Source organism: Candoia aspera, chromosome 5 (genome assembly GCF_035149785.1).
Source record: "Candoia aspera isolate rCanAsp1 chromosome 5, rCanAsp1.hap2, whole genome shotgun sequence".
NCBI lineage: Eukaryota > Metazoa > Chordata > Lepidosauria > Squamata > Boidae > Candoia > Candoia aspera.
This window is the reverse complement of record NC_086157.1, coordinates 80,820,964-80,843,198: the sequence shown is the minus strand read 5'-3', so window position 1 is coordinate 80,843,198 and position 22,235 is coordinate 80,820,964. Positions and strand designations below refer to the sequence as shown.

Here is a 22,235-nt window from a genome sequence, read left to right as displayed (position 1 = left end):
GTAGACTAGCACATCTGGAAAGCACACATGTTAGAAGACTTAATTATGAATTGTAATTGGCTTTCTTGCAGCAGATCCATGCTGATAGCTCATAAGCACTAGATTAGTGACCAGGATCTGTTTCCTCCATTCCAAGGCTCCAAAAAGAGTTCAATAATGGATTCAATTATCGAGATAGACAGTCAGCTCCTCTTTCAAGCAGAGGATAAAAAGCCGTCTGTCAGTGATTTTTTGATTTCTTTGCAGAAAAACATGTTGTACTTGATGGCTTAAATGTCCCTTTTCAACTCCAGTATTATATAATAAAGAAAAAAAAAATTTGCTTGCGGATGAAGTAATTTGCAGTGCAAAGCAACACTTGATGGTTTGCTTGCTTGCTTTTTTGTATGGTGAAAGAAGACTTCAGCTTGTATCTTGTCAGTGCAAAGAACTAATGAACTGTCATACTATGACAAATCCTTCCCAAGATTTCAGTAATTTTTTACCACTATTCCAAACATCAGATTGAGGTAGCAGGAGATAATCCTATTCATGTATTTTCCATAACTGTAAAACACTGTGTGAAATTTCTTTCAAAACATTCAATGAGAGAAAAAAGACATATGCATACACATACCCAGCACACACATATGCTCTGAAAACGATTCAAAAGAGGCTTTTTAGAATGTGCCTGAAACACCCTTTCAAAGCAGATTCAAAAAAATATGGCTGCTTTGAAGAGGTCCTGTAGCCTCACACTGGCAGGGCCAAGGCCAGTTTTCTGAATTATTTCCAAAGCATTCACAGCTCTACTATCTATAATAGCTACCTATTATCTGACCTAAATTTATAGTAGTTTTTTCTGTCATGACCTACATTACCTCAGGATAATTTGCTGGGCACTGCATGGTGAATGGGCTAAATCAAAGGGTGGGACCAGACCCCAAAATGGATGGGGACATCCTTTTCCCTCTGACTTTAGGCTCTCCCTCCCTCCCTCCCTTTCTCAGGTAGCAGATTTTAGGCAAGCCTGGCTGGCTTGCTGAGGAATTCTGGGAGTTGAAGTCCATACATCTTAATGTTGCCAAGGTTAAGAAACACTGGTCTAGATATTACAGATCTTGGAAAGGGTGCTTCCCTTTGACAAAGGCTTGAATGCAAAGCACCAATTTGGTAAAGAGCCATAATATCCAGCTTCTAAGTAGGCAGTGAATGTGCAGAAACCATTTGTATTAATGCAACCTGGTTCAAAGAAGTGGAGTAATTAGTCTTGGTGAAATGCTTTGATGTGCTTTGGTGAGAAAGCTAAAACTGTCCTGAGGATCACAAGAGGCCTTAAGGCTGCAGGTTTCCCTCCCCTACTTACCACATCAAAAAGAACAAAATATTCAGGGCATTATTTTAAAGGCATTTTTTTAAAAATGGCATGCTCTTAATAGCTTGATGTAACGATTGCCTATTCTAAACACCATCAGACTCATAAGCAGGATCACAAAGATATCTGATTTATTAAAGAATAGTATACAGGTTCACAAAGAAAGCTGAGAATGGAAAAAGCGCACCAAATGCAAACTAAAAAACCCTCGGTACAAACGAGATCCCTCCCCCCGTAGAATCTTCCCAGGCTCAAAATCCCAGGTGCTCTTAACGGCTTCTGATGGTCTGTGGGAAAAGTCCTTGAGCAGAGCACATAACCCAAACACCTTCCATTGAAATAACATAGATACAGAGCTTGGCAGAAGGTTTCACAGTAGCTCCCTCCCAACAGAAACGTGCGTCAGCACCATGGCATGTGAAACGTTACGATGTACAGTGCACATTGAAACAGTGAACATGACACTTGATGGTACATTTCCCTACCACGTGCTTGCTTACATATCTTAACCACATTGGCTTAGGTATGTAGCTGCACCATAGTTAATGTGGAAGGCAAATGATGGGCAGAGATGCAGATAGAAGTCTGTAACAATTTGGCCTGCACATCCCCAGATGGTGCCAGGTGGAATGATGAACAGATGGGATATGGAAAGGATATTTATACTGCACTTCTTAAGTTAGCCTATCCTAGGGGGCTGCAGAAGAGAATCATGAGCACTAAAGAGCTCTGTCTGTGGTTTTCTTATGTTGGGAGAAGAGCAAAAGGAGACCATATTGGCCTTCATCTCAAGCAGGAATGAAGTTTCACCCAGCTCTGCTCACAAGGCGAAAATATTGGAAATGTGTTTGCAATGAAGTTTAGAGTTTAATGGGTTCACTGTCCATTCATAGCAGGGAAAAACACATCTGAAGTGAATCAAAACTTCCATGTAAGAAAGTCCAACGGGCACAAAGAGGTCGATGGAACATGAAAATGCAACAGTGGACCCTGCCCTCAGCCTGAACAACTTTTCAGGCACGGAGTAAATGATTAATAAAGCAAAGAGAATCAAATGTTCAAAGAGGATCCAATTTTTACTGCTCCAGCTTCAGAGAAGGCACCATGAGTACTAAAATGCTTCATGTTGTGACATGTATTGTTTTGCTGACAGGTAAGCTTTTACATCGTGTTATACTTGCTCTTGAAATATGTATATTAATTTTGGTTAAATGAATTGCTGAGATCCACAAAATAACTGCAATGAAGTGCTCTTAAACCCTATCAAATTTATTTTCAGCAGGTGTAAGTCATTACAACTGGAGAGCCATGGTGCCTCAGACCAGATTGTTTTTTCTTTCACAATGATGTTTGGTTTTGAAGTTTGAATGCTAATGGGATTTTTAAAAGGCAGTCTCACCTATCGATGTAATGCTTGGTAACATTAAAAGTGTAGAATAATTCTCCCTAGCACGGTACTCCCCAAATGACCTGCAGTATAACTGGATTTTCCATGGCTGGCGTGGCCAAAAGATATGGATAGAATCTAGCCATAGGCACCCAGGAAAAGGCCCAGTGTGGTCATATGTGTTATGACATTATCTGCGACTGATGCGACTTATGTAATTCACATCATTTGTGTGATAACCCCACATGACACACATGTCAGTTGCCCCCATGCAGATGCCCATGAGTAGAGCACATCTGGAGGGCAACAGGTTAGAGAAACCTGGCATACAGCAAGATATTTTGTGAAACATACTTAGGTTTTGCATATGCTTTGAACCCATGATTGCCATGGCTGTGCCTTTGTCATTGCAGTGGCTTGGGGGCTACCATTTTCCTCTCAAGAAGAAGCCAATGAATTTTTAGGACTTAAGAGGCTGCCCTACCCAGCCAATTGGCATCCAGACACAGTGTCTGAACAGGTACTGACATTTTCTAAGATTTTTAAAAACTGTATTTATTACTCCATTTCTAATTCACCTTTTCTCTGGGGGACTCAAGACTGTACACATGGGTTTTTTTTCCTTTATATATGCTGGCCGCAAATTCCTGTGATGGAGGCTTGAGCAGAGCAAAAATGACTGGTCCAAAGTCATGCAGTCAGTTCAGAGGCTGAGTAGGGGGTAGACCTGAGGTTTAAACCACTATACCACCACCCCATTCACAGTCAAAGATTTTACTGAGAGAGCCAGTATGATTTTAAAAAGTAGTGTTTACCAGATATTCATTACAGGGGTTTGGATCTGCTGGAATTTTCTCTTGTATGAAACATTGGAAAGAGCATTTAAAAATATCAAAATCATAATTCTTTTAGGTAGAATTGGAAGAACATTTCAGGACTTTCAGCGTGAGGACTATGATTTATAACCTATAACCCATCTGGGATAGGCCTGGTATCAAGGGGTTTAGTGATATTTTCCGATGTTTATGTGTAATAGTTAATGATTTTTGTGTGTGTAAGAGCAGCTTCTCCAGTCTTATGGTTTGCAAAAAGGAAATAATCATATATTCACTGCAAGCAGTTGAGACAGAAATGAAGACACAAAGGTATCTCTAGCTAAGCAATCAAAAGAAATTCAGAATATAGTGCAATCTAATTTTGTGAATGTGAAGTCTTTAGTCTTTAGTTTTTGTTTTTTAAATATACTGAGGAGTAATTTGTTATCCTTCTCACCCATCTTTGATTAAGAAATAATAATTTTCCAAATACAATAATTATAGAAATGTCTATCTGGGCACGAAATATTAAGTAGGGATGTTCACCCAGAAAGGAAAGTAGGCTTATTCTCTACTGCTCCAGAGGACAGGACTAGAACCAATGGATGAAAACTACACGGAAGTAGAATCAGGCTAGACATCAGGAGGAAGTTCCTGACTGTACAAGTTGTCAGCCAGAAGAATAGAGTGTCACGTCATGTAGTGAGTCTGCCTTTCCTGGAGAAACACATGTATTGGACATTGGTCAGACATCCTATATTGTAGTGGATCTTCATTGAGCAGGGGGGTTAGAGTAGTGATCTTTAAGTTCCTTTCCAACTCTGATTCTATGAAAACTTTGTATTTTGCTTAAATTTTTAAGTGTAGTTATGTGTGCTCCCAGTTTGTGTTTTTTCTCCTACTCTTTGTTCCATGCAAAAGCAGTGCTTTGCTATGCTGTACTGTGTCTTGCTGTGATCCCCCCTCCCCTCCCTCCCCCTCTACTCTCTTTCAGTATTGGGTTGATGTATTGTTAATTTTTTTAAATTAAAAAAAAATAGCACTAACCTATGATACCAGATCCATCCCCAAGGAAGGAAGGAAGGAAGGAAGGAAGGAAGGAAGGAAGGAAGGAAGGAAGGAAGGAAGGAAGGAAGGAAGGAAGGAAGGAAGGAAGGAAGGAATCCTGCAAAATTGCAGAAATATAAATGCAGGACAGCATGTTATGCTGGTTGGAAATTCTAGGAATTTTAGTTTCCATACCAGGAGGGCATTAGTTGTGAAATACAGTGTGCTTCTTTGGGGTTGCTGGGAGGTATCTGAGTTGTTATGATTATTTCATTTTATATCCTGCCTTTCAGTTCAGAACTACATGTAAGAATTGTTATTTTCAGCCCTTGCTGAGGTTGTCACTACTGATTAATGTCCATGCAACATATTTTCCTTGTTTAAAAAAAAATCATATTTTTGTTCTAATCAGATGAGTGAATACTGGGCAGCATTGAAGAAATCAGCACAGTATTACATGGACAGGATCTTTTAATTGTACTGACATGGCCAGGTAATTCATAGAATTGAATACTTTTTTTTTGAAAGAGTCTCTGTATTTACAGCATTTAATGGGATTGATATTAATGCATGGATATGAAAAAAACACAAAGATAGTAATTAAAATTTGGAAATATGTAATTTGGAAATGATTGCTGACAGAATCATGCTAGCTGAACCAACCATTGTTAAGCAGCTTAATAAGTAGCTGCAGTACATAGGGGTTTTAAAATACTTGCTTTACAGTGATGAATCCTTACATGGAGAACTGTGTGTATTCCATGATGCCATGCAAAAGAAGAATTTGGCACTGGAGGATAAGAATTGGCAGGACATTCTTGAGGAAGAAGAAATTCCCAACAATTTGTCTATGGCAAGAATTCTTTACTGTTGGCATGAAATTTTGGGAAGAGTTTCATTATGATGTGGAAGGGCTATGGACTTCATTTTAGCCAAATAAGTGTGAAAATACCCCTATTATAGCACTGAACATTTTCTTATTTTTTATTACCCATAAAAGGATTTCTAAAGCAAATTCTCTTTTAATAGGTTGAAAAATAATAGAAAAAATACTGGAGAATTATTCTGAATGGCAGACTGTACAAATGATACCAAGGAGTGGTGCTTACTCCATTTATTATGAATTCCACCATGAGCTAAAGCAAATTGGAAATGAAGATGGTCTTGACGTTAGTGGGATAGGCTTGTTTGACAATTCCCAGTTGTCAAAGGCTGGAGCATGGTGACAGTTAGCTTTTCACTTACTCTTAGGATGCAAGTCTAATTTGCAAAACTTTCCATCTGAACCTTTAATATGATTTTTGACAAAGCAATTTTGTTTTGTTTTTTTACAGGGACTACATTAGCTCTTACATGGTTATGTTACAGCAATATGGAGGCCATTAGACTTGATCCGTGACTCCCAAATGTATATATCTACTCCCTCCATGGTGTTGATCAACTTGATTCTTCCTGGAATATCTGCGACAGAGACAAGCACAAGGATACAACATAAATGTCTTTATCCTGTCCTGGAATTGATGAGGGCACATCCTGTGAGGAAAATGTCCAGGCCTTCAGGCCGCAGTCCTATACTAAAGAAATTACTTTTAAGTTGTCACACATAGGATTACATATTCCAGGTCTTGCATGGGAAATCTACCCATTGTTACAAGTGAATCAAAACCAGCTATGTATCTTTTGAATGTGAGGAATGTCCTTGTGAATATAATATTGATTTTGGAATCTTGTTCTTGAACTGGATTATTCTTAGGGATTTCTCACAAATTATAATTCAACTTGAAGGTTGTCTATATGCTATGCAGAAGCAATATGAGAGTGTCATGTTTTAAAAGCACTGCTGCTTGCTTCTGCATTGTTTAATCCCAAAGAGATTGAAGGATGTATTCAACAACTTCTTTACCTGTAAATTTATTTATAGTTCCTTCACTTTTCTGAATTTCATAAAGATCCAGTAACTTATATATTACATTGCCTGAGCAGATGCCTGTAATCCAAAGCAAGAAGGCAATTGTGTATTCAAAGCACATTCATTCATCACCATTCAGTCTTGACCTTATCTGTTCTTGGTTTACCATATAACTTTCTTAAGTACCCCATTCCAACTTCATTCACCTTACTTTTATGCTTCTCCTGACAGACCCAATTTTCATTTCCATATAACAAAGTGAACAAAAATATACTCTTACAGACAGCCATTTTTGCTTCTTTCAACAACCATTAATTCCTTGCTACAGGCCAGATATTACTTAACATTGTAGGAGAGGAGCTGTATTAGACCATGGTGGCAAAAAAAAAACAGGATTCTGGTAGCACAGTTTATGACTAGTACATTTTTAAAGACATAAACCTCTGTGAGTTGCAGCCTACAAAATCTTATGTCTTTAAAAAAATATATGTCAGTCAGAAAATGTGCTACTGTACTCTTGTGCCCCCCCTTTTCTACCAGCATTCACTTGTCTCAATATTTCTTCATCTATTTTCCCATCTTTAGTGAACATTCTGCCAAGGTACATAAATTTATCTACTTTTTCTAGTTTTCACCATGTATGTTTAAATTGTTCACATGTATTTCCTCTGCCTTGGTCTTTGATAAATTAATGTTTAGACCCTTGTTTATTTATGTATTAGATTTATATCCTGTCTTTGTTTTGTACGACTCAAGGTGGTGTACATAATGCTCCTGCCTTCTGTTTCTCCACAACAACACATTGTCAGGTGGATTGGGCTGAGAAAGAGTGACTGGCCCAGCCAGTAACCGAGCTGGCTGCATTTTATTCACAATTGCTGCTATTCACTTGGGCTCTCAGTGAACAACTTGGCATCATTTGCATACAAAGTACATGTACATTCATGTTCTCAATCAACCAAACTCTAACATCTCCAAAATCATTCTTGTACATTTGTAAGTTTCTTAAATAGTCAAGGAGATATCACGCATGCTTGTCTTATTCCCTGGTCAGCGCTGAACCATTCATTAAGCATTTTTTCTCATGAATGCTTTTGTTCCATCATATACCACTCTTAATACATTCAGCAACTAACCTTTGTGCAAACATTGCCTACTTATTGTATCATAGGGTTTCTCTAAATTAATCAATATGCAACCTTTATTTATCTACCTGGGAATATTAGCCTTTCATGAAATTAGATGTCACATAGCAGAATATATGGACTTTGAAATAAGACTGAAACAGTACAGAAATCAAACCGTCTCTTTGAAAATTCAGAGGATGTAGGTACTCCACTAAGTTCAGTATAAAAAAATGAATGACAGAATCCTTCTGTACTTTCGTCAGTGTGTGATATTTGCATAATGCCTCCTGAATAGTTCTGGTCAACTACTTCAAAAGTAAGTTGCCTCATCAAATAGAGAGGAATAATGGGGACAAGTGTATTAATTCCCCACCCCACTGTCACAATTTCCATCTCCCTCCAAGAAATGAGTAATCTCCTATACCATTCTCCATGCAGTTCACAATTCTTGTCATGAGCACTGATGGCGAGCAGGAGGGGGCCTCTATCCAGGGGGGGGGAACGCATGTGTAGTACTGAGGAGTTAAGCAGCCATTCAAAGAGACACAGATCAAACCCACCTTAACCTTTGGGGTTTATCTGTCTGGGTTTTTCCCACGCTTCTTCAGTTTGTTAGGATTTTCTGTCTTATGTAGCAGTAATAAACACTAGAGACCTATTCCTCGTCTCAGCGTGATTCCTGACTGTTAGGACATCAATCCTAACAAACTCCTACTCCCATTGAAAGATGGAGGAACAAAGAAAAATAAAGGAGAGACATTTGGGAAAATGTCTTCAGAAAACCAAGAAATTAGGCAAGCCATCCAACAATTGGCAGCAGCCCTGCAACAACACCACCAACAAGTAGATCTCCAGATCAACACATTACAAGCAGTTATGCTACAGCAGTTACAACAACCAGCTCCGGTTAACCCACAACCAGTGCCAGCAGCAGCAGCAGCAGCAGCAGCTCCGCCAGTAGTCAGGCAACAAGGCAACAAGAGAGTGGGAATCTACATTGCTGATTTCAAGCTGTTAGCAGGATATCTGGACTGGAATGAGAGTGCCTTGAAAGACCAATTCAAACAGGGGCTGGATGAAGAAATTAAAAATGAATTAGTGTGCCAGGGAACACCGGCTACCCTAGAAGCCCTATATCAGTTATCAGTGGTCATAGATGCCAGGCTAGAAGAGCTCAGACAGATGGAGCCAGGGAGAGGCAGGGGCCTCAGGGCGCTTCCAGGATTTCCAGCTCTCTCTGCAGCATCTCCTTACTCAGGACCAGAGGAGCCGATGCAGATTGGGGCGAGCAGGAAGCTTATTTCCAAGGCTGAGAGACAGAGAAGGAGAGAGAGAGCCCTCTGTTTCTACTGCGGAGTCCAGGGGCACATGGTGAGAGCTTGCCCAGCGAGAAGCCAAGCAAATTCCATAAGAGCCCAGGGCAAGCAGCTGAAACAAGAGCCACCTCCGCCTTTACTTCCAACCAGGGAAACTCCGTCAGTCTCCCTCCACAGAGCTCAGCAGGGAGACCATCAATCAATTAAGAAGGGCTCATTCCGAGGATTCCAGGCAATCCTTTTACTACTTACCAGTCATAATGCACGTAAACCCAGAGCACCAGGTCAAGCTAGAGGCCCTCGTGGATTCCGGAGCTTCCACCAATTTTATTGATGTACAGACTGTACAAGACTTCAATGTCCCGACCATAGAATTGCCACATCCCATAGAAGTGGAGACCATTGACGTCAGCCCCTCAAGGCAGGGCTGATTAGAAGGTTCGCAGAACCTTTGCAACTAACCACGGGAGACCACACTGAGTGGATCCAACTTTACGTTACGACATCACTTAATGTTCCTATAGTCCTGGGCACACCTTGGCTGAAGATCCACAACCCATTGTTGAACTGGACTACAGGAGCAATCTCCGTCCCAGCTAAGGAATGCCAGCACCACAAGATTCAAGCCACTCTCCTTTCTCCAGCAACCAACGAAGCCACGGAAGCAGGGGGGGTCCAGTTGCCAGCCAAATATGCAGATTTCACAGACATTTTCAGTGAACAAGAGGCCACAGCACTACCCCTCTATAGGGACTGTGATTGCACCATTGAGTTGATACCAGGAGCCAGGATTCCAGCAAGGAAACAATATCCCATGTCCCCCAAGGAACTAGACACCTTAAAGGATTACTTGGATTCTAATCTCCAAAAGGGTTTCATCTGGCCATCTACTTCCCCAGCGTCTGCTCCTACCTTCTTCGTACCAAAGAAGCCTGACCCATTGGCACCGGCAAACCAGGAGGCACCCATGAGAGTGGTCCACAATTTCAGTTCCCTCAATAAACTCATGATAAAAGAAAATTATCCCCTCCCGCTAATATCTGATCTGCTGGATCGCTTACAGAAAGCACACATTTTTACTAGGTTGGACCTCAGGAATGCGTACAATCTGATCCGGATGAAAGAGGGGCATGGATATCTGACTGCCTTCGATACCAGGTTTGGTAAATTTGAGTACCTTGTTTTGCCCTTTGGCTTGTCTAATGCAGGAGCCATATTTTCCTGATTTATGAATCAAATTTTCTCTGATTTACTAGATAAGTATCTAGTCATTTATCTAGATGACATATTAATATTCTCTGACAATGCTACAACTCATGTAACCCATGTATGTAATGTCTTACAAAGATTGAGAGAGAACAAGCTATCTGCCAAGCTAGAGAAGTGTGCCTTCGATTTAACTGAATTACATTTCCTGGGCTATAAAATATCAACAGAAGGCATATCCATGGATCCTTCTAAGGTCCAGGCAACTCTCTCTTGGCAACCCCCCCGAAATGTGAAAGATGTACCAAGGTTCCTAGGGTTTTGCAATTTTTACAGGAGATTCATAAATAAATTTAGTGACAGGGCTAAACCCCTCACACAACATTTGAAGAAAGGGTCAAAATTCATTTGGGGGGAGAGAAAGCAAGCAGCCTTCCAAGAATTTAAGCAACGCTTTGCATCCCAGCCGCTTTTAAAGCACCCTGATCCCACGAAGCAATTCATAATGCATTCAGATGCTTACGATATTGCCATTGGGGTGGTGTTATTGCAATATACAAACAAAACCAAGAATACATTGCTTCTATGTGCCTTTTTTTCATGCATGCTCTCACCAGCAGGAGAAACTATGATGTTTTTAACAAGGAGTTGCTAGCAATTAAAGCAGCATTCCAAGAGTGGAGGCACTGGCTAGAAGGTGCAGCCTTTCCTGTGAAAGTTTGCACCGATCACAAGAATTTACAGCTTCTACAAAACACCAGATCCCTCACCCCACGCCAAATCAGATGGAGCCAGTTTTTCTCCCGTTTCAATTTTGTTATTTCTTATGTTCCTGGGCACAGAACTGTTTGGCAGATGCCCTCTCTCGATCCATTCAGGCAAGCCCCACTACTCACCAGGAGGTACAGGCTACTATATTACAACCTCACAACTTTGATCAGTCTATGAGCGGGAACCAGACAGAGATTTTAGCAGCAGGCAGACAAACAGAGGACCTATTTACAAGAGTCAGAGCTCAGCAGCAACAGGACCCGTATGCCAGGGCCAGGATGGATGACCTCCAGAGGGACCCACAAGACACTGCCTCCCCCTTTAATGTGGAGGCAGGAATCCTCTGGCATAGCGGGCAATTATACATTCCCCCCTCATTGAGGGAAGAAGTACTGAGACTTTGCCATGACCATCAAACGGCAGGCCACGGAGGTGTTTTCAAAACTCTCCATAGAGCTCTGAGAGACTACTGGTGCCCTAAGATGACTGCAGACATAAAGGGTTATGTCGCTTCTTGTCACACCTGTAGACGAGCAAGCCTCTCCCAGGGAAGCCCACAGGACTCTTGCAACCCCTACCCACCCCCAGTAGGCCTTGGGATACAATCTCCATGGATTTCATCACTGATTTACCCCCGGTCCAGGGGCTGACTTCCATACTAGTGGTGGTGGACCTTTTCACTAAAGTGGTGCATTTTATTCCTTGCAAGGGCCTCCCATCTGTGCAAGTCACAGAGCAGTTGTTCATGGACCATGTTTTTAGGTATAGAGGCATGGTGAGTGACAGAGGCCCTCAGTTCACTTCCAGGTTCTGGAGGGCCCTTTTCCAGTCATTAGGGGTCCAGATCCACCTATCATCATCGCATCATCCAGCTAGTATCGGGCAAGCTGAGAAAATTAACCAATGGTTACAGCAGTATTTCAGGTGTTACACCACTTATCAGCAAGACAATTGGTCAGCCCTGCTCCCCATGGCAGAATTTACTTATAACAACTCTGTGCAATCCTCTACCAAGATGTCTCCTTTCCAACCCCTCTACGGGGTTAACCTTCGGGTGTTGCCCACCTCCTCCCAGCAGGGAGCTGTTCCAGCCGCGGCTGATTTTCTTAAAGAGCAACAAGCCACACAGGAGTTGTTAAAGGACCAGCTGAACAGGGCAAAGAGTGCTTACAAGAGAGCTGCAGATGCTCACAGACAAGAGGGGCCAGCTGTCATGAGTGAGGATGACGAGCAGGGGGCTCCCATCCAGGCTGTAAAGCGCATGCGTAGTACTGAGGAATTAGGTGGCCATTCAAAGAGACACAGATCAGGCCCGTCTTAGTCTTTGGGGTTTATATGTCTGGGTTTTTCCCACGCTTCTTCAGTTTGTTAGGATTCTCTGTTATGTAGCAGTAATAAAACACTAGAGACCTATTCCTCGTCTCAGCATGATTCCTGACTGTTAGGACAATTCTAGACTATAATTCTTTACAACACTTGAACAGGGCTGGTATCTACCTATTTATTTCTGTTTGCTAACTCATAAGCACATCAAAGAAAAGCTATTCTACTCCGCACTAAGGCTCAATTTTAGACATTTTACCTGGGAGCAAATTCCATTAAATTTAGTAAGAGCAGTTATGAATACATTGTTCATGGCACATTTTCCCCTTTATCTGCAGATAAACCAACCTTCCTTCCTTCCCTGTTTTTTCTGTATTGTCCCTGCAATATCCTTGTTGTTGTTGTTGTTGTTTCAAAAGATAACACTATTATTTTTTCACCATAGGTTGGAATTGTGAATCAAAATTGTCTTTTAACAGTAATATGTGATATTTTTTCAGCATTTTAAGTGTCATGAAAATAGTTGCCTGTTTAAGCTTTTATCAACAACCCTAATGACAAATCCAACGTTTACTCCATGCATTAAGGGGACATGTACATATGCAGTGTACCCAGAATGTAAAAAAGTATACCAGCTGTCAGGATGGTGGTAGTGGAAGGGATAACTCCCAATTCTACTAAGATGCATAGATATAACCATCACTAATTTCTTTATGTGAGTACATGTGAAGGGAACAGTACTACATTCTGAATGTTCTTACACAATATCCTTTGCAAGACAGTGTGTATGAGGTCTGTGTTCCTCCTACTTTTAGTTATGAAAATAGTACTTTGATTCCCTGGGGTTTATTCATAAGAAAATAACTGCCTATCTAGCATGATTTCTGGACACTAGGAAGCACAAATAAGAAATAAAAAATACTGATGGATGGAGAGTTTAGATCAGCCATTCTCAACATTATGACACTCCCTCCTTCCCCTGAGGTGTGTTGGACTTCAATTCCAACTCATCTAAAGGGCAGAACGATGGCCAATAGGTTTTAAAACAGTCTGTTGCAATTACTCAATTAAAGATATTATTTAAATTACATCTAAATGAAAATGGCAGCACACTTCTTTTAATATATATCCATTTTTTTTCCTGAAGTCCTCTGGCCAAAAGCTTCAGAGAAAAGATCACCATCTTAAAAGATATGCCACCCCCTGCTGCTCAGTCCAATAGCCCATGAATCATCTGAAAACAAATAAAAAGCTGATGCCTTCTTCAAAATGATTTATAGTCTAAAGCTTACCTGGAACCCGGCCTAAACAGATGCAGTTGAAAGAAAGATATGCTATTCCCTGCTTAGTGCGAGCCTCCTCTTCCTTCCTCCTTCTGATGTTCTCCCTCTGTGGAATTGCAAGCTAATAGGGGCCTGGGATCTGCCTGCTTGTGCTCTGTGCTCCAGACACATTGAGAGGATAGCACACACAAATGTATGCCTAATCAGCCAAATAAGAGTCCTGTAACTGGATGCCAACTATTCAGAAATAAGTTGTCCTTGTTGAAGATAACTTGCAGTCTCAATTTGGACTGAGTAACCTGAAAGTGAGGGCTGCCTCTGGAGGCCTTCTGATCACAACTGCCAAAAAAACAATTGCTTTTTTAGACAGAAAACACAAAACTAGTAGTGTTGGTGATGCTACAGGCTTACTGTGGGTCAAAGACAAAGAAACAGCCTCAAACTCCCCACAAAGCATTTCTAATTCTATATCCATGTCCCACTTCAACACCACTTTTTCATTATAACCCTAGCCATGCAGCCCAACCCTCATTTGTTAAATGTGGATTACAGCTATAAAAAGGTTGACCATTCCTGGTGTACATCTAGATTCTCTCTTTCTCAGTATGGGCAGGGCAAGGAGGCAGGAAAAAGAATTTAAAGGGGTCTGTCTACATAAAAGTGACAATAAACAAACAGTCTGATAATGGAATTGTAAATTACATGCCTTTTTGCAGACCAGTTTGGTTATGGACTATTGTTTCTATGGAGAAAGCTTCATAGCAAAGGCATAGCATTACTGTCCCCTCTATAATATGTATCTTGCAGGAAAAACGGACTTTGCATTTCAAAGCAACTCTTAAAGTATGTTTAAAGTATGTTCTACTAATTCCTGTAGCTGATGTGACATTATTAATACAAATGTTTTGCTACGATAATAAACCTACTGCTACTTATGTGCCGTAGCAATTAAAAAGTGCTAATAAAATAATATTAAGATAAATTATGCCATGCCTTCTATTACAGAGCTCATTGCAGGGAATCTGATTTTTTTTTAGCACAGGCCACAACTTTTAAGGAATTGGTTTTTTTTTCATGAAACACTGATAAATTTTAATAGCACCATAGCATTTGCTCCACTGTCACATTAGTTATGTTAGTGCACCAGCGCTCACTAAGAAGATGCTTGTCACCTGCCTAAACTGCAATCCGAGCCAAATTACAAAGGTGCCCAATTCATCAACAGTAGCAGCTTTCTTCATAGTTATTCTATACCAGCCTCTCTATGCATTAAATTATTATCATGCTTTCTTGGCTTTTTGCCTTATGGAAGGAAGAAGAGTCTTCTTGATATTTACTTCTGGACCTCTTGGCTATGCTGAATGTTAAATACCTTTCAGCAGTTTGTTGTTCCCCACATTCCTAATTAGTAGTTGGATTTAGCCAATTAATTGTATAGATAGCACACTGAATTACCATGTTTGAATAAAAACAGCCTTGCTGGATCAAACTAATAGCTCATCTAGTCAATGTACAGGGGCCAGCCAGGTGTATCCAAGTTGTTCATAAGTGTGGACAGGAGAGTTACAGCCCATTTCCACTATTGCACTTCCACTATCGCTCTACTGATATTGTACATATACTGCCTGTAAGACTGTGATTCAGAAATGGCCACGGAAAAGTGGGGAAAGTGAATAAAGTGGGAGGAATCAAACTGGAAGTAGCTCCTGATTAATTTCAATTAATTGATCCTATGTATCATGTATTACAAGTATATTACATGTCATCATTTGGATTAAGCACTTCAACTGATTCATTGTATAATTTTTCAATTCTGACTAATTTTGTCCCTTTTTAGTAGATAAATGTAAAAATGTATAAGGAGAATTTTAGTCTTGGTTCCACTTGTAAAAGAGAGAAGGCAATATTCAAAATTACCTGATCACATGTATGGACACAAATCCATTCTAATAGTGATTCCTAAATAACACGCTTCCAGGTAAGCAAAGGCAGCAGCAAAACCTCAGTTTATTAAATGTCCTATACATCATGATATTGGTCAAAACCTGAAAATAAGTAATAATAATCCCATTTCCTTTCAATCTTTGCAAACCAAAATGAGGTTTAGAAATTATGAATAACTGTCCCATTCTCACCAGCATTCTGGTCAAAGGGCAGCTCTTCAAAACAGGGTGAGACTTACAAACCATAATCATCTCCATAATGAGTTCTATTTGGGTCTCTGTAAAGTGTATCTCTCTCTTTGCCAAAACTTGACAGCACTAGTAAAATGAACCAGTGTATCTATCATAGAAATAGTTTAAGTGGCAGCTGCTTGCTAGTTTTTCCAACATAATTTCCAGATGTTTTGGACTACAGTTCTTATAATCCTAGTGATGTAATGTTGAGGGATAATGCATTTTAGCCATATTGAGTCAGCCACAAATTGTTCACCCCTTGATTTAGATCAAATTCATGTTAGCTGTGAATACTAGGAGTTGCAGTCCCAACATTTCTGAAACACTTGAGAAGGGGGAATGCTTATTTTGGTTAGATCAATAAAGGTTGATTACTTCTGATTTGTAATAACAGTTCTGTTTTGATTAACCTGCCATCCCACTTTTGAAAGAATAGCCAGAATCAGAGAACTAGGGTAGTTCAATGTTTCCCAACTATGGCAGCTTCTAGATGTGACAACCTCAGTTGCCAGGATATCAGCAATAGTCCTACTGGCTGAGGAATTCTAAGAATTTAAGTCCATGCATTTGGAAATTGGCAAGATTGGGAAAAATAGGGACAGGGTGTTGTACGCTTTTATGTTTTTTAAACTTCCTTGTCTTTTTCTTATAAATTCTTGAACAAATGGAATGTTAACATTAATAGAGCATCTAGATTTATAAGAGGAAATAAATAATTATTTTAGAACAATTTTATTAAAACTACCATATCCAAACTGCAAAAAGCCAAAGAACCATGAGCAAAGGGCTAGTTTTTGTATCTCTTGGCTACCATCTAGCAACATTCATCCCAGAGTTAGCAATCCAAATATGGTATCCTAATTTTGATTCCATAAATATCTTGCTACTTTAGTGCTAATCATCAATATAAACTAAAATAAAATGGATGGTACTAATAACATGCTGTTTTCTGTACAGTAGTCAACCACAGTCCTTTGCATTTGAAATGAACGTTTTGGTGTGGGTACAAAAAGCTAATTCATTCCACTCCCAAATTAAAATGTAGGGCAGTTTAGATATGAATCTACAAGGGAATGGGGTGTTCCAGGTCCAAGCTTCTTCCTTGACATTAACTGATGTGTTTTGATATGCTCTTAATTGCTTGCAGTCACATGGAACTGACCCAGCTGTTTCCCACAGCATCAAAAGAGGCAGAAAAAGAGGTTTTGCCACATTCTGCAATAAAAAAAAGAGAGCAGAAGTTAACATTATGCTAAAGATAATTAGACAATTAATTAATGGCAAGCCATGTGTGTCATGCAATGAAGCAAAACATCTGGGCTGAATGTCAAGAAATCCTAAAACACTCTATACTGATCAACAAAGAACTTCACCATAATAGCAGTAAAACCCTAAATGTAATTAAGAATGCCTTAATGCTACTCACTGTTTTAGTATCATGAAGGAGAAAGTACAAGTAGCTTTCAGCACAGAAATGGAATTCTTGGTAGGATTTCTGTTCCCCAGTATAATTTATAATAGTGATACAGCATTAATTTATCCTATCAATATCGTCTATTTTGTATCAATATTTTTATATCTACTATGAGTAGATATAAACTACTTTTCTGGTGGGTCACTAAAAGAAGCAAATACTCAAGGATAGTGTGGGTTGATGGCAGACCTTCATGACTGATTGTCCATTCATGATTATTGATTGAACCCCTTGATAATTGATCTAGAAATAGGATTTAAAGAACGCCTGCCTAGTCTCCTCTTCTCTGGTGCATTATGGTTTAGTTTGTACTCAAAACATCAGGAGATTTGGCTTTGTTTTTTGTTTTTGTTTTAATTTTATTAATCACTTTGAGAACTCACTAGAGAGGTAGCTATAAACTGAATAAAGGATTACATAGAAAGTCTTGCTTTCCTTCAAACAAAAAAAGAGTGGAGAAAAAAGGGAGATAGTATGTGCAAGATACAATGTTGTAGTGGGCAAAGCTTTACTTTATACCTAATTTTAAAGCTTCGTATGATCAGGTGAACGGTTGTAAAAGGCTAGAGTTGATACTACATTGCCTGGACTCTCAAAGAAATTAGAATGAACAGGTGAAGATAGAACACAAATCCTACTATCTCTGCTACAGTATGTCTACAATCCATATGACCAACAACTTGAAGTCTGTACTTACTTCCTGTACCTACAGCCTATTTCTCACTGCTGTCCTCATTAAAACAGAGAACACAGCTGGAGAAAAGAAGCTTTTATTGCAAAGCTAATTGCCTTCACCTCTAATATATTATAAGTACATGCGTGCAAAGCAATTGTGTTTTCTTGCAGTAAATCCTGGTGAGGGGAAAGACCTTGGCTTCATGTTTGTTTTGATTTTCAGTAAAGCCCCCTTGTGTTAAAACAGGCCTGTTCTTCACGCTGACTCTCTTGAACTGTAATCAACTCTTCAATTTACATAATGACTGCATGCCCTTTAAAAATTGCTGTGGGAGCAAGGAATGTAAATGGTGCTGGACACTGCCAAACACCTCCGATCTGTCCACTGTACAGTATTCATAACTACTTTAGAAGATCAAGGCCTATTTTAGAAACATTCTCAAGAAAAGGATGCAGTGTTTGGGAGGTGAAGTGAGTACTCCTGCTTCACCTTGCAACCACACCCCAGGGTCAGCTGGTTTGATAACTATTTAAACATTTATGTAGAGCTTTTCTGAAGGAATGCTAAACCCATACTTAAAAGGAGCTCCCAAACATCTGACAGGTGCTGAAAAGCATGTGGGTGAAGCAGGATCTCTCTCATATCACTGTACTTCCCCAGTGGTGACTGTCAGCTGCTTCTTGGCTGGAAAAAGGTGCCAACTATGGAGAGTTGACTTTTGTCTGCCAGGATTTTGCTCTGAACAATCCAAAAACTGAAAGCAAAACGTGATCTCTTCCCCTTGATTCTCTCCACACTCTCTTCCCAGACCTGGCAGCCTTGGGGTCAGCTGAGATGTGGCAGCAGTTTCCCAGACTGCCAGAACATGGATGGATGGCAAGAGAAGTGGGGAGGGATAATTCTTGGTATGGAGGAAAACTTGGCTTGAAAGAACCAGACTTTACTGCTGCCAAAAGCAGACTGTCCCCCCAAAAAATGCTCTCCAGAAACTGAAGGGAAGACATGGATCTCAGTTCCTGATGCATTTTTAACCAGGTTTTCAGTGTTGTGTTGTAGATAATTTGTATGGCAAGACTTGTTGACAAAGAGAAAACCTGCACTATAATACTGGAATAACTAAAGATGCTGTTCTCCATAGTGGCTGGGAAGGAGACTAAGGTAGTATTATGAGGTTATTCATTTAAGAATGTTTAATGCGGCATCTGTATTTTTAGAGAGACAATAGAAACTTCAGAATGGCAGAAATGCCATTAATGAAACAGATTCAAATTTAGAGAATATTGTTTCTACTGAAAGGTTTAGCCTGCATTTGACTCCTCTGGTCGGGTGAATTCAAATTAGAGAACTGGAAAGGAATGTTTCATTAATTCTGCAGATGTATCATATTAGCACACAACTCCTGAGAATTTGAAGGATGTTCATTAGCATGCTGGAGTGGATAGTATGGAAGGATAAATTGAGATGAATATGAAAAGAGGGAAATGTAAAAGAGAAGACAACCTTTAAGATGAATGGATAGAATAAAAAAAATACAAGAGTATCCTTGGAAGAACTACAAGTTACTACTTGACATAGGTCAAGAAGGCAAGTATTTGTCCATATAAAGATAAAGATGTCTTCAAATTGAGTTTGACTCCCAGGGACCACACTTATGCAAAAAGAATGGAAGCATTTTATATTTATTTCTTCTGGGATGCTTTTTAACTTCCTACTCTACCTACAGTTCTGGAATTCCTTGGTCACCTCTCTTCCAAGTATAACTAGGCCCAGGCCTACATAGTTCCAAGCCTAGATGAGGTTAGTTATTGATAGATACTGGCAAAAGTGACCACATATTACAAGACACTGTGTCCCAGCTGTTATAATGTTAGTATACACTGTTTCATTATGAGATTGTATACATGTTGTAAAAAGGAAATACAGTTTTACATAAGAAAGTCTAGGAGGATGAAATAGTCAGGAGCAGCCTTCAGTGTCAAAACCATTGTTTTTACTTTTTCCCATAAGGGTCCCATATTCATTCCTTCAGCAACAACACTGGCAGTTCAGTGATACCTTCTGCCAGAAGAATACATAGTTTGTCTTGATCCTAGAATGCAGAGTTTAAAAGCATTACAACAACATATATTCATAACCTTCTCAGATCATAGAATCAGCTGCTCATCTCATTTGAGTAAGATTTTTAAAATTTTGTTTTTAAAAAAAATTATGCATGCCATAAAGTTCATGGGAAGATTAGAGCCAATGCCATCTATTAATTTCAGCTACAATCATGTGTATGGCTTTTCTGAATTTAATACAGGTGTTGAGCAGGTGAAATTGCAGGAGGAGGAAGTTCAGTGTTGAGTTCAGCAAGACCTTCAGAAATATCAAAAGATCCTTACACGTATGCAACAACCTTATGAGTATTATGTACATGGATAGTTAATGTATCTGCTTATGGCTGGTGGGTACTTCTTGTCCATGTTTGACCCTAAAACAAACCCTAACCCTTAAAAAAATGTATTGATAGGTAGACTATCAAGATGGCACTTAATTGACTGTCCTGTTCAGACTACAAGGTGGCCAGGCAGGTTTAGAAGGAATTCTTTATTTACAATTAACTATTTACATCAGATAAGAGTCTATTAATTAGGTAATACAGTTCAATCAAGTCTACCCAGGCAGTGGAGGAAAATGAGGCAAGGCTGCAAGATCAGAAGTAGAGGAAGTCCATGGCAACACTGCCAGGCAGAACTTGGCTAGTCTTCGCAACGAAGCAGCAAGACTGGTTGTAGCTAGAACACATGGCAAGAATGAAGCATGAGGCTCGACTGACAGATGTGGCAAGGAGGCACAGCAAGACTTGGCTATGGAGGCAAGGCAGGGCTCAGCTGGAGCGGCAAGACAAGGCTCGACTGTGGAGACAAGGCAAGACTCGGCTGGAACGGCAAGGCAAGGCTTGGCTCTGAGACAAGGCAGGACTTGGCTGGAGTGGCAAGACAAGGCTTGACTGCGGAGGCAAGGCAGGACACAGCTAGAGAAGAGTGCAAGGGAAGTAAGTCCATGTAGTGGAAGGAGCTGGCACTGGTTCTGTGTCGGCTATAGGCAAGGCTCCCGATTCTGGCAGGGACTCTCCTGAAGAAGCAGTTAGCTCAATGGGTCAGTTGTCTCCGGTGGCTTGCTCCTTGCACTGGTGCCTTTTTATCTGATTCTTTCTGTGCTGTTTCTCCTCTGAAGCCAATTGGGCTGTCTTTTGCTTAGCTCATTTCTCAGCTTTCCTTTCATTAGCACTGATTCAATGATTTGAACCCACCTCCAGTTTCTGCCCAATCAGCTGCTCAGGATTTCTCAGCTCTGCTGAGTCACTCCTGGTTTCAATTTCTGCAGTTCTTTCCAGATAGGTTTTGTTTTCCCCTTCTGGCTCAGCATAGGTTTTGATTTCCCTTTGTTTGGAGTCAGAATCAGACTCAAACCTTATACCGACCTTGGCCTATCTTAAAAAATTAAACAGGATTGGAAGAACATGATAGAAAACCATTTTTGTATTGTTGCCAGTGCAACTATATAGTCATGTCCACAAGGTCACCATTAGATATTTTACCTTTATATTACATTATGCCCCTTATATCTTGAAAAGGGCTGGACTTGATTAACACTAGCATGAGTTACCACCTGTAAATTCCAAAGTTGAAGTTGAAAAACAAAACACGGAGGAAAACAATGGCAAATCTGTTCTGTTTTGTTGCCATAAAAGTTATGTAGACATATTTAGGTAACTGGCAGAAGTTGAACTTGACTTAAGGGACTATTTACATTTTATATTGAGACATTTTGCCATCCACCACTTAAACCATTTGATATCCTGAATACTTGCCTTTAATCTTCTTACTTTTACATATAGCTTTTTGCAAATCATCATTTTCTGCCCTTGAGGAGTCATTCACACACTACAAATATGAAGTGGTATATTTAGTTAACATTTAATTCTTTATAAATGTATTATAAATTTATGCATATAAATTATACTATAAATTTACTATGTTATTTATGAAATTATAAATTATTTATAAATATGTTTAATATGTTTAATTATTCCTTTGTCCTACTTGAAGAATCACATTTTATGCGTAACAGTTATACTGTATCTTGTCATTACTTTGAACATTGAAGGCAGGCTTTTGAGATAGAGTGGGTTCTCAGTTGACATAGTATAGTTGCTTGTTTGTGGCTTATCGTGTTGTGCAAGCCCAGATATTTGTAGGCTACAGCTTATGATGTTGTGGAATGCCAGACAGTTACAGTTTACTCAGTAAAGCTAATTAAGCAATCTCTGGGCTGATGTGTAGTGTGAGAACAGTGGGAAACTGGCTCAAAGTCACCAGAAACCT

General features: G+C 39.8%; 1 long non-coding RNA gene across 2 annotated transcripts in view; it reads left to right on the top strand.

Annotated features, from left to right (window-relative positions):
- Positions 1-2,381: 2,381 nt before the first annotated feature.
- The window catches only part of LOC134499053 (uncharacterized), a 347,511-nt gene continuing 327,657 nt past the window's right edge, over positions 2,382-22,235 (top strand). The window contains exons 1-4 of one of the 2 annotated variants that reach the window (XR_010068092.1): positions 2,382-2,507; positions 3,155-3,261; positions 5,016-5,096; positions 5,938-6,149. This is a non-coding gene — a long non-coding RNA (uncharacterized LOC134499053). Of the gene's footprint in view, positions 2,508-3,154; positions 3,262-5,015; positions 5,097-5,937; positions 7,541-22,235 lie in introns of those variants that run through there. The other variant, XR_010068091.1, reaches the window with a different exon arrangement.